Source organism: Gorilla gorilla, chromosome 1 (genome assembly GCF_029281585.2).
Source record: "Gorilla gorilla gorilla isolate KB3781 chromosome 1, NHGRI_mGorGor1-v2.1_pri, whole genome shotgun sequence".
In the NCBI taxonomy this organism is placed as follows: Eukaryota; Metazoa; Chordata; class Mammalia; order Primates; family Hominidae; genus Gorilla; species Gorilla gorilla.
Genome location: NC_073224.2, coordinates 41,247,157 through 41,259,879, shown reverse-complemented (window position 1 = coordinate 41,259,879; position 12,723 = coordinate 41,247,157). Strand labels below are relative to the sequence as shown.

The window sequence follows — 12,723 nt, the reverse complement described above, 5'->3', positions numbered from 1 at the left end:
CTTCTTTGTCTGTTTTTACTGTTTTTGGCTTAAAGCCTTTCTTCTATTATGACGTAAGTATAGCTACTCCTGTTCACTTTTGATTTCCATTTTCATGGAATGTCTTTTTTCATCCCTTTTCTTTCAGTCTATGTGTCTTTATAGGTGAGATTAGTTTATTCTATGTTGAGCCCTTTTTCCCTTATCCACTCACAGTCTATATCTTTTAAGTGGTAAGTTTATATTCAATGTTATTGTTGATATGTGAGGACTTATTCTTATTTTATTAATTGATTTCTGGTTGTTTTGTATATCCTTTGCTCCTTTCTTTCTCTCTTACTCCTTATCATTGCAGTTTGGTGGTTTTCTGTAGTGGTAACATTTGAGTCTTTTCCTTATTTAAGTATTTGCTGAATCAGTGGTTTTTATATTTTTGTGTGTTTTCATGAGAGTAGATATCATTTTTTGGTTCCCAGCATAGGACTCCCTTAAGCATTTCTTGTAAGACTGGTCTAGTGGTGATGAATTCTTTCAGTTTTTGCTTGTGTGGAAAATACTTTTTTTCTTCTTTATTTATGAAACATAACTTTGCTAGATATAATATCCTTGGCTGACTTTCTTTTTCCTTCAGCTCTTTGAATATATTATCCCATTCTCTCCTGGCCTATGAGGTTTCTGCTGAGAAAATCTCTGTTAGTCTGATTGGTGTTCCTTTATAAATGACTAGATACTTTTCTCTTGTTGGTTTTAGAATTCTTTGTCTTTGGCTTTTCACAGTTGGACTATAATACGCCATGGAGAAGATCTTTTTTAAATTAAATCTATCTGGGGATCTCTGAAGTTCCTGTATCTGGATGTCTGAACCTGTTGCTGGACTTGGGAAGTTTTCATTTGTTATTTTGTTAAATAGGTTTTCTAACCCTTTGTCTCCTCTTCACCTTCTGGGAGGGACACTGAAAATTCAAAAATGTGGTCATTTTATGGTGTCCCATATGTCATATAGGCTTGCCCATTCTTTTCACTTTATTTTTGTCTCACTGGGTTATTTCAAAAGACCTTCAAGTTCAAAGATTCTTCCTTCAGCTGCATCTAGTCTATTGCTGAATATTTCAAATATATTTTGTATTTCATTCAATAAATTCTTCAGTTCTAGTTCCAGAATTTCCATTTGGTTCTTTTTAATGGTTACTTTCTCATTCATATCCATAATTGTGTTTCTGATTTTTTTGGTATCTCTTTTCAGTATTCTCTTCTATCTCACTGGAGCTTCTTTAATATCAATATTTTGAGTCATTTTACCAGGATTTCAAAAATTTTTTTGATTGGGATCTGTTGCTGAAGAATTAATGTGTTCCTTTGGAGGTGTCATATTTGCTTTTTGTCATGTTTTGTATGTCCTTATGTTAATATCTATGCCTCTGGTGGTAACAGCTGCTTCTTCTATTTCTTTTTTATTTTATTTATTTATTTTTTTTGAGATGGAGTCTCACTCTGTTGCCCAGGCTGGAGTGCTGGGACTATAGGCACTCGCCACCATGCCCAGGTAATTTTTTTGTATTTTCAGTAGAGACAGGGTTTCACTGTGTTAGCCAGGATGGTCTTGATCTCCTGACCTCGTGATCCGCCTGCCTGGGCCTCCCAAAGTGCTGGGATTATAGGCGTGAGCCACCATGCCCGGCCTGAATTTGCTTTTATAGGGGAGAATTTTTTCCTAAAGGTGTACCTATGGTATTGGATGGGTAGGGCACTTTGGCTTTGATATTCTGGGTGTGTGCAGTATTGCAATCTCTGCATGATTTCTTTGGCTATAAATAGTGTCAGTGGTGTCTGTGATTTCCTTGGTGGCTCAGGATGGTGTTGTTAATGGAGGCTGTGGCGAAGTTTTGGGATGCCACGAAGTCTAGTCTTCAGGCACCAGTGGCGGCATCAGTGAGCTGAGTATGCCTGTCCTTCTGTCCCAGGTTGGCATACACTGACACTGGTTTTAGCAGATCTAAGCAGGTCAATTTCTGGGCCTCCAGATAGCCTGTGTGAGTTCCAGAAATGGCAGCAATGGGGTGGGCAGGTGGGTAGATTCTTGAGCCCTCAGTAGTAGGCATGGTGTGAGTGATGGCAGTTGCAGTAGTGGAACAATGCTCTGGGACCCAAGCTGTCAGTGCTGTTGTTGTCAGTGGCTGCAATAGGCTGGGCGGGTCAATTCCCAGGCCTGCAGGTGACACATGTGGGTGGGTGCAAGCTGTGGCTGTAGTGGTTGTTTGGGTGGGCCTGACCTCAGACCCTGGAAAAATGTTCAGTTGTCAACAGTGTTGGACTGGGCTGAGCAATTCTCAGAGGCCTAAATGGCATGCCCTTGTACTGTGTGTAGGGGAGCGGCAGAGCTGGGCTGAGTGGGCCCATCCTTAGGCCCCCTGGTGACGTGTGCATGCACTGGCTGTGGTAGGCAGAGGTGGGGTGATTCCCTGGCCTTCAGAAGAATGCTCTGGTGGGAGCAGCAATGGGTGTGCTGCAGCCTTGCTACTGAGGAGAGGTGCATTGTTTTCAGTGGGAGCAGCTATAGGCAGGAAGCTGGCAGGGCATGCTTTGCTCAAATTTCGGCCCCTCTGTAGCCTACAGTGGCAGCTGCTGCAGGCAGTGGAGTTTGTCCTCATGGCACATGAAAATGCATGGCTGCCCTTTGGCTGGGGAGTCAGGATAACAGCCAGTGGCTCCCGCCTAAGCCCTGGTGGCAGCAGTTGCAGGAAGGGAATGTCACTGTGGCTCCAGGGATATGAAGATGCAGGGGTTTGGGGCCATAGGTTAGAACATAGCTTGATGAGAGCTGGGCTCTCAAAAAGGCACCGTGCTGCAGCTGCTCAGGACTCAGGGATTTGTGGGACTCACCCTGGGCTCTCTCTTTGAATTGTCATTTGCAGCCTCCAGGAAGCTCCCTATGTTAATCTCAGGGCCTGCAAGGGTAGAGGGACTCTCCAGTGGCAAGGACTGTAGGAGTCCGTGAAAAGAATGTGGACCACTGAGGGCTCTCTCTTACCCTTTCCCCAGCCAATCCCAGGTAAGCAGGTTACCTGGCTGACCTCTCCTTCCATGCTTTCAGTGCTTCCCAGCACTTCTCTGTAGAATGCCAGTGTTCTCTCTTAAATAATCTATTTGAGTTATGATTACCTATTTGCTATTTTGTTTCTCCTCCATAGAAGAGACAAGTACCAGATGCATCTAGTCAGCCATCTTGAAGCCCCTCTACCAACACAAGTTTTTCCCATCTTTTCTCAAATACCAATAAATTCTAGTAGCTTTACTCACCTATACATTCTAGTAGCTTTTTAATAGATTCCTTTAGGTTTTCTACATAAGTGGTTGTGCTTTTCTAAGCAAAGAAAATTTTATTTCCTGGGACTACAGGCATGCACCACCACTACAGGCATGTGCCACCACACCTGGCTAATTTTTGTATTTTTAGTAGAGATGGGGTTTTGCCATGTTGGCCAGGCTGGTCTCGAACTCCTGACCTCAGGTGATCCTCCCGCTTTGGCCTCCCAAAGACTTTTTTTTTTTTTTTAATATAGAGACAAGTTCTCAGTATGTTGCCCAGGCTGGTCTCAAACTCCTGAGCTCAAGTGATCCTCCCACCTCAGCTTCCCAAAGTGCTGGAACTGACTGGATGCAGTGGCTCATGCTTGTAAACTCAGCACTTTGGGAGGCCAAGGTGGGAGGATCGCTTGAGCCCAGGAGTTCAAGACCAGACTGGGTGATAAAACACAATAGTAAACTTCAACAGGAGAGAGAATCTGTAAACTTGAATATAGATCTTCTGAAATTATCCAGTCAGAGGACAAAGAAAAAAAGAATAAAAAAGAGAAAAGAAGGCTGGGCGTGGTGGCTCAAGCCTGTAATCCCAACACTTTGGGAGGCCAAGGCAGGCAGATTAAGAGGTCAGGAGTTCAAGACCAGCCTGGCCAACATGACAAAACCCCATCTCTACTAAAAATACAAAAATTAGCCGGGTGTGGTGGCACACACCTGCAGTCCCAGCTACTTGGGAGGCTGAGGCAGGAGAATCGCTTGAACCCAGGAGGCAGAGGTTGGAGTGCAATGTGAGCCGAGACCACACATTGCACTCCAGCCTGGGTGACAGAGCACGACTCTGTCTCAAAAAAAAAAAAAAAGAAAAAAAAGACAGAGAAAAGAAAGCCAACAAGACACCATTAGGCAAACCATTGTCAGGTTATGGGAGTTTGAGAAGGAAAGTAGAGAAAGGAAAAGAAAGCTTATTTAAAGAATGGCTGAAAACTGCCTAAATCATGGGAAAGATTTAGACATCTAAATCCATGAAGCTTAAAGATTCCTAAAGAGGTTCAAACCAAATAGATACTCACCAAGTCACAATATAATCAAATAGTCAAAAGTTAAAGAAACTTTGCAGGTCAGGACAGAATCGAATAATACATTCAAAGTGCTGAAAGAAAAAAACTGCCAGCAACTAATACTATGTCTGACAAAGCTGTCCCTCAGAAAGAAAGAAGAAATAATGTGTTTCCTCAACAAACAAAGCTGAGGGCATTCAGGACCACTAGGTCTACCTTAAAAAAATGCTTAACGGAGTTTTTCAAGTAAAAATGAATGAAGTTGGGAGCGGTGGCTCATGCCTGTAATCCCATTTTGGGAGGCCGAGGTGGGTGGATCACCTGAGGACGGGAGGTCAAGACCAGCCTGGCCAACATGGCAAAAACCCACCTCCAGTAAAAATACAAAAAATTAGCCAGGTATGAAGGCCACTGAGATCGTGCCACTGCACTCCAGCCTGGGTGACAAGAGTCAAACTACATTTCAAAAACAAAAAACAAAACAAACAAAAAAAACAAAACTTGAGGCCTGGTCTTCTGCTCCTCTCCAACCCCCCCTTCTCTGGGCCCAAGCCACCTTGGCTGAGGAGGGGGCGAGGAGGTGTGAGCCCCTGCCAGGAACCCCCTGCCTGGACTAAGTACTCGGCCCCCAGGCCTGCATTCAGTGAGGCCTCCCGTGGCGTCAGTATGTTTGTGTGGAGGAATGTGGAAGGTCACTCTGTGGCCGTGTTCCCCTGGTACTCCATCCCCTTCCTGACCCTCCCTGCAGCCACACGAGGCCCAGCAACCTGCCAGTCACTCAGTGGCCTCCAACCAGAGAAAACAACCTGCCAAGTTGGCAGCTGTTGCTCATGAGCGTCCACCAGGTGGGACGGGGAGTGTTGACCCTGGGCGGCCCCCTGGAGCCACCTGCCCTGAAAGCCCAGGGCCTGCAACCCCACACACTTTGGGGGTGGTGGAACCTGGTAAAAGCTCACCTCCCACCATGGAGGAGGAGCCCTGGGCCCCTCAGGAGAGTCCCTGCTGGACAGTGAGACAGAGAATGACCATGATGATGCTTTCCTCTCCATCATGTCTCCTGACACCCAGTTGCCTCTACCACTCAGATGATGTCAGGCCCAGTCCCTCAGTGCCCTGCGCAAGGAACAGGACTCATCTTCTGAGAAGGATGGATGCAGCCCCAACAAATGGGACAAGGACCACATCCAGTGGCCCATGAGTGGCGGTCATGATCTTCAGCAAGCGGCACCAGGCCCTGGCAGGGCGCACCAGGGTCACCCCAACCAGGATAACCGGACCGTCAGCCAGATGCTGAGCGAGCGGTGGTACACCCTGGGGCCCAATGAGACGCAGAAATACCATGACCTGGCCTTCCAGGTGAAGGTGACCCACTTGCAAGAAGGACCGAAAGAAGTCCAGCTCAGAGGCCAAGCCCACAAGCCAGGGGCTAGCAGGAGTGTAACAAGGGCTCGTGGGAGTGGAGCATATCAGAGACGGGCACTGCCACTGCCCCTGGGGTGTCCTCTGAACTCCTGTCAGTTGTAGCCCAAACACTCCAGAGCTCGGATACCAAGGAGCAGCTTCTGTGGGGCAGAACGGCTGCACACAGTCAGGGAACCTGGCTCAGCCTGGCCCAAGCCTTCTCCCACAGGGGGGTACACAGCCTGGATGGCAGGGAAATAGACCATCAGGCACTACAGGAACTGACACAGGTGGTGTCTGGCACTGCATCATACTCTGGCCCAAAGCCTTCTACTCAGTATGGAGCTCCAGGCCACTTTGCAGCCCCTGGTGAGGGAGGTGACCAGTGGACAGCCCTGCTGCTGCCCACCTGAGCTGCTCATTCCCAGCACATGGCCAGCAAGGACATAGCGAGTGACGAGGAGCACACGGTCATCCATGAGGAGGAGGGGGTGATGATGTCATTGCTGATGGCTTTAGCACCACTGACACTGATCTCAAGTTCAAGGAGTGGGTGACCGACTGAGAGTGGGGACAACTCTGGTGAGGAGCCAGAGGGCAACAAGGGCTTTGGTGGGAAGGTATTTGCACCTGTCATTCCTTCCTCCTTTACTCCTGCCGCCCCTTGCTGTATCCTGTGCCCCCAGGGTCCCCCGATCCACCTGCAGCTTTTGGCAAAGTCTATGGTCCCACTCTGTCCTCCACCTACACATACTCGGATGCTTCCTCCTCAACCTTGGCACCCACCTCCTTCTTACTGGGCCCAGGAGCCTTCAAATCCCAGGAGTCTGGTCAAGGCAGCAGAGCGGGCCCCCTACGGCCCCTACCCCTGGGGATGGGGGCCCAGGGACACCTTCCAAGGCGATCTGTTTCCTCCCAATGGATCCTGCCACCTTCTGGTGCAAGAGACCTGAAAGTGTGGGCGACCTGGAGCTACCAGGCTCCTCAGTCATCAGGGTCCCTCCCAACACTAAGGCTTTCCTAGGCAGGAGCTGGGCTGAGCCACCCGGGGGGAAGAGCCTAAAGAGACACTGACTGGGCTTTCGGGGTCGGGGCAGAGGGAACCCCACGGACATGGATCCCACACTGGAGGACCCCACCATGCCCAGATGCAAGATGAGAAGATGCTCCAGCTGCAGCCCAAAGCCCAACACCCCCAAGTGTGCCATGTGTGATGGGGACAGCTTCCCCTTTGCCTGTACAGGTGGAGAAGCCGAGGACAGGCTCAGGGAACCGGAGACCAAGAAGGCGCTGTCCTCTTCACTGCACGCGCCCTGGACCAGCGCCAGCCCTGATCATGCAGCTCTCCAGGGCCACTGCTTCTTCCTGTCCACTAGGCCACAGCCGCCCTCCAGGCCCACTATGCACACATCTTCCCCTCCAAGGTTTGTTCTGCCCCTGCCCTGACTCCCAGCCCTGTGGGGGTCCTGACCGGACCTCACCTGGCTCAGACTCTTGACGCTGCCCTGGCTGCCCCACCACTGCCTCTGCCCGAGAGTCACGTGAGGCTGAGAGTAGGGGCAGGGGCAGCAGTGGTGCCAGTTGGGGGGCGGTCCAGTGGGAGGAGCCTCAGCCTCGCGGGCTGCTCCGTGGGACTGATGACTGCATGATCTTCTGGGCACCTCACGGATCTTCAACTGGAGGTGAAACGGATGCTGGTGGTGGGTGCAGGGCCGCTGGGAGCCGCTGCATGGTTCCCAGAGGCTGGACTGGGGCAAGTGCCAACTGAAGTTGCTGGGGCAGCATGGGCAGGATGTTCTGCATACAAACCTTGGAGAAGAAGATGTGTGCATAGCGGGTCCACTGCTGCTGCCCCTGCCCTGACTCCCAGCCCTGCCTGACCCCACCTCACCCTGCTCAGGCTCTGGCGCAACCCTGGCTGCCCTGCCACTGCCTCTGCCCCAGAGTTGGGGCCTTGACAGCCTGGTTGGAAGGGGACACCCCAGCCCTGCCTCAACACCTGGGGGTCTCCATAACTACCACAGGCAGGTAGGCGACCCCAAAGAAGATCCCAGGACTCACAGTACCCCCTGAGAACATGGACAGTATGTGGGGGTAGAATGGAGGGCAGGATGGTTATCTTCTCCCAGGTAAAGCCATTTAATCCTTTGAGTTTGGGACAGAATAAGGCCTGCCTCTTTTTTTTTTTTTTTTTTTTTTTTTTTTTGAGACCGAGTCTTGCTCTGTCGACCAGGCTGGAGTGCAGTGGTGCGATCTTGGCTCACTGCAACCTCTTCCCGCCGAGTTCACACCATTCTCCTGCCTCAGCCTTCCGGGTAGCTAGGATTACAGGTGCACGCTACCACGTCCGGCTAATTTTTGTATTTTTAGTACAGACGGGGCTTCATCATCTTGGCCACGCTGATTTCGATCTCCTGACATCGTGATCCGCCTGCCTCCCCCTCCCAAAGTGCTGGGATTACAGGCGTGAGCCACCACGCCTGGCCAAGGCCTGCTCCTCTTATCTATACCCCCTACCCCTGCAGCTGTGCCGGGAGAAAGCTGGGCAGTTTCCCTCCTCCGAGCCCCTGTAAGTACCATGAACTGTGGGACCTTCAGAGCTTTTCACTTTTCGGAAAATAGCTCCTGCTGGGGCTACAAGATGGAGTGTGAAGAGGGCCTTGGGCCACAGGGAGGCGCCTGTGGACTAGGGGGAGTTCATGCACCCTTTCTTTCCCCAGAGGGGCTGGACTCAGGTGAGTATGGGGGTGGGGGCTCCTGCACTTCGACACAGGCAGCGGGAGGGTTTTCTCCCCATTCCCTCTGCACTCCCAACTTGAGCTATACTTTTTAAGAAAGTGATTCACCCTGCCTTTGCCCCCTTTCCCAGAACAGAACACGTTGATCATGGGCGATATTTTTCATTGTGCCAAAAAGTTGCCATGACCATCATTAAACCTGTTTAACACCAAATAATAAGGAAAAAAAAAAAAAAAATTCGGGCACGGTGCACAAACTCACTCCAAATAAATTACCTAGCAAAATATTTATATAATGGTGGAAATATTCCAAAATTCCATATTTTGGGATTTACACACAAAATATCAACAAATTAGAAGCCAAGAGGCTGCCGGAAGGGAAAAACGGGGCCTGGGAAGGCCGTTGTGAGGAATGAGCTGGGCCTAAAGAGGCCGCAGTGAGGCGAGAGCTAGCTGGGCGTGGAGAGTCCGCTGTGAGGCCAAGGCCAAGCCCGTGCAGGCCTTCGAGAGGCAGGAGGCCGGGCCTGCAAAGGCCCACTGGAGGTCAAGTTCTGGGCCTGAAGAGGCCGCCAAAAGTCAAATGCGGGGCCTGGGAAGGCCGCCGAGAGCCATGAGCTGGGCTGGGCTGAAAGAGGCCACTGGGAGGCAGGAGGAGCGGGGCCTGGAGAGGCTGACTTGAGGAAGTTTTGCACCTGGAGAGGCCGCCGAGAGGACGGAGCTGGGCCCGGGGAGGCCGACTTGCTGCCCTTCCAGGCCCAATTCCAGGCCGACTTGACGACGACTTGGGCCTGCTGGGAGCTGGGCAGGAGCTGAGTCCAAAGATGTTGTTGGGAGGCCAGAGTCAGGCCTGGAGACGCAGCTGGGAGGAAGAGCTGGGCCCGGAGAGGATGCCGGGAGGCTGCAAGTGGGTCTGGAGAGGCCGATTTGAGGAGGCCCGGCCTCCGCCTCCCGCATGGCGGCCTCTGCAGGCACAGCTGTTTCTCCTGGCTGCATCTCCCACCTCCCAGCAAACAAGCTTTTTTGGCTCAGCTCCCGCCTGCGTTTGTAGACCCCGAAGTTTCTGCAACCAAGCTCTTCAGACCCACATCCCGCCTCCCAGTACCTGAACAGTCCCAGCTCCGGCTGGAGAACAGAGTCTGTAGGCCCCGCTGTTGCCTCCCAGGGGTGTCTCCAGGCCCAGCTCTCGCCCCACGGCGACCTCCCAGGCCCAAGTCCCTGCCTGCCTCCCAGCACCCCGCATGCGACCCTGCTCCTCCCTCACGGTGGCCTGTTGAGGCAGGGGGTCACGCTGACCTCTCTCAGCATGGGAGGGGCCAGTGTGAGGCAAGGGCTCACGCTGACCTCTCTCAGCGTGGGAGGGGCCGGTGTGAGGCAAGGGCTCACGCTGACCTCTCTCAGCGTGGGAGGGGCCGGTGTGAGGCAAGGGCTCATGCTGGCCTCTCTCAGCGTGGGAGTGGCCGGTGTGAGGCAAGGGGCTCACGCTGACCTCTCTCAGCGTGGGAGGGGCCGGTGTGAGGCAAGGGCTCACGCTGACCTCTCTCAGCGTGGGAGGGGCCGGTGTGAGGCAAGGGCTCACGCTGACCTCAGCGTGGGAGGGGCCGGTGTGAGGCAAGGGCTCACACTGACCTCTCTCAGCGTGGGAGTGGCCGGTGTGAGGCAAGGGGCTCACGCTGACCTCTCTCAGCGTGGGAGGGGCCGGTGTGAGGCAAGGGCTCACGCTGACCTCTCTCAGCGTGGGAGGGGCCGGTGTGAGGCAAGGGGCTCACGCTGACCTCTGTCAGCGTGGGAGGGGCCGGTGTGAGGCAAGGGGCTCACGCTGACCTCTCTCAGCGTGGGAGGGGCCGGTGTGAGGCAAGGGGCTCACGCTGACCTCTCTCAGCGTGGGAGGGGCCGGTGTGAGGCAAGGGCTCACGCTGACCTCTCTCAGCGTGGGAGGGGCCGGTGTGAGGCAAGGGGCTCCCATGGACCTCTGTCAGCGTGGGAGGGCCGGTGTGAGGCAAGGGGCTCACGCCGACCTCTCTCAGCGTGGGAGGGGCCGGTGTGAGGCAAGGGCTCACGCTGACCTCTCTCAGCATGGGAGGGGCCGGTGTGAGGCAAGGGGCTCACGCTGACCTCTGTCAGCATGGGAGGGGCCAGTGTGAGGCAAGGGCTCACACTGACCTCTGTCAGCGTGGGAGGGGCCGGTGTGAGGCAAGGGCTCACGCTGACCTCTCTCAGCGTGGGAGGGGCCGGTGTGAGGCAAGGGGCTCCCATGGACCTCTGTCAGCGTGGGAGGGGCCGGTGTGAGGCAAGGGGCTCACGCTGACCTCTCTCAGCGTGGGAGGGGCCGGTGTGAGGCAAGGGCTCACGCTGACCTCTCTCAGCATGGGAGGGGCCGGTGTGAGGCAAGGGGCTCACGCTGACCTCTGTCAGCGTGGGAGGGGCCAGTGTGAGGCAAGGGCTCACGCTGACCTCTGTCAGCGTGGGAGGGGCCGGTGTGAGGCAAGGGGCTCACGCTGACCTCTCTCAGCGTGGGAGGGGCCGGTGTGAGGCAAGGGCTCACGCTGACCTCTCTCAGCGTGGGAGGGGCCGGTGTGAGGCAAGGGCTCACGCTGACCTCTCTCAGCGTGGGAGGGGCCGGTGTGAGGCAAGGGCTCACGCTGACCTCTCTCAGCGTGGGAGGGGCCGGTGTGAGGCAAGGGGCTCACGCTGACCTCTCTCAGCGTGGGAGGGGCCGGTGTGAGGCAAGGGCTCACGCTGACCTCTCTCAGCGTGGGAGGGGCCGGTGTGAGGCAAGGGCTCACGCTGACCTCTCTCAGCGTGGGAGGGGCCGGTGTGAGGCAAGGGGCTCACGCTGACCTCTCTCAGCGTGGGAGGGGCCGGTGTGAGGCAAGGGCTCACGCTGACCCCTCTCAGCGTGGGAGGGGCCGGTGTGAGGCAAGGGGCTCATGCTGACCTCTCTCAGCATGGGAGGGGCCGGTGTGAGGCAAGGGCTCACGCTGACCTCTCTCAGCGTGGGAGGAGCCAGTGTGTGGCAGGGGCTCATGCCTCTGGGCAGGGTACTAGAGGCATGGGCATCAACAGGCCACCGTGAGGGAGGAGCTGGGCCGCACGCGGGCTGCTGGGAGGCAGGCAGGGACTTGGCCCCGGGAGGCCGCCGTGGGGGCAAGAGCTGGGCCTGGAGAGGCCCCTGGGAGGCAAGAGCGGGACCTGCAGAGGCCACTCTCCAACCATTGCTGGGCCCGTACAGGCCACCGGGCGGCAGGAATTAGGCCCGAAGAACTTGGCTGGAGAAAGTTCGGGACCTACAAAGGCGGTTGGGAGCTGGGCAGGAGTTGAGCCAAAAGAGCTTGCTTACTTGCTGGGAGGCACGGCCGGGAGATGCCGACTTCAGGACAACTTGGGCCTGCAGAGGTCGCCGGGAGGCCCAAGCTTGGCGTGGAGAAGCCCACCGACCGGGGACCATTTGGGGCCTGCAGGTGCCATCGGAAGGCAGGAGCTCATCCTGGAGAGGCCACCGTGAGGCCTGACCTGGGCCTGGGGAGCTTGGCTTGAGGAAGCTGTGGGCCGACCAAGGACGCCAGGAGATGGGTAGGCACTGAGTCCAAAGAGGTTGTTGAGAGGCAGGAGTCGGGCCTGGAGACGCAGCCAGGAAGAGGAGCTTGGCCCGGAGACGACGCCCGGAGGGTGCAAGTGGTCTAGAGAGGCTGACTTCAGGAGGTTCTCAGCCCAGAGAGGCTGCCGGAAGGGAAAAACTGGGCCTGGAAAGGCTGTTGTGAGGAATGAGCCCCATGGGCCTGAAGAGGCCACTGGCAGGCGGGAGCTGGGTGTGTAGAAGCTGCTGAAAGGTTGGGAGCTTGGCTTGGGGGGTCCACAGTGAGGCAGATGCTGGGCCTGAAGAATCTGCTGTGAGGCAGATGTTGGGACTGTAGAGGCCGACGGGAGGCAGAGGCTGGGCCTGGAGGGGCCAAGATGCAGGAGCTGGGCCTGGAGAGGCTGCAAAGAAGCATGAGCTGGGCCTGGTGAGGTCGACTTGAGAAAGCTCAGGGCCTGGAGAGAAGGCTGGGAGGTAGGAGCTGGGTCTAAAGAGGCCATTGTAACGATGGAGCTGTGCCTGTGGAGGCTGTTGTGAGGCAGTAGGCTCATCTGCGGAGACTGCCATGAGGTGGGGTATGGGCCTAAATAGGCCATTGTGAGTCATGAGCTTGGTCTGTAGAGGCTGACTGGAGAAAGTTCTGGGCCTGGAGAGGCTGCCGGGAGGTAGGGGC

The 12,723-nt window shown here is 54.7% G+C and overlaps 2 pseudogenes; one reads left to right on the top strand and one right to left on the bottom strand.

Annotated features, from left to right (window-relative positions):
• The first annotated feature begins 2,625 nt into the window (after window positions 1-2,625).
• LOC129534275 (protein capicua homolog) lies at window positions 2,626-6,812 on the top strand (annotated as a pseudogene).
• Window positions 6,813-8,748: 1,936 nt separating this feature from the next.
• The window catches only part of LOC129531881 (uncharacterized), a 45,197-nt pseudogene continuing 41,222 nt past the window's right edge, over window positions 8,749-12,723 (bottom strand).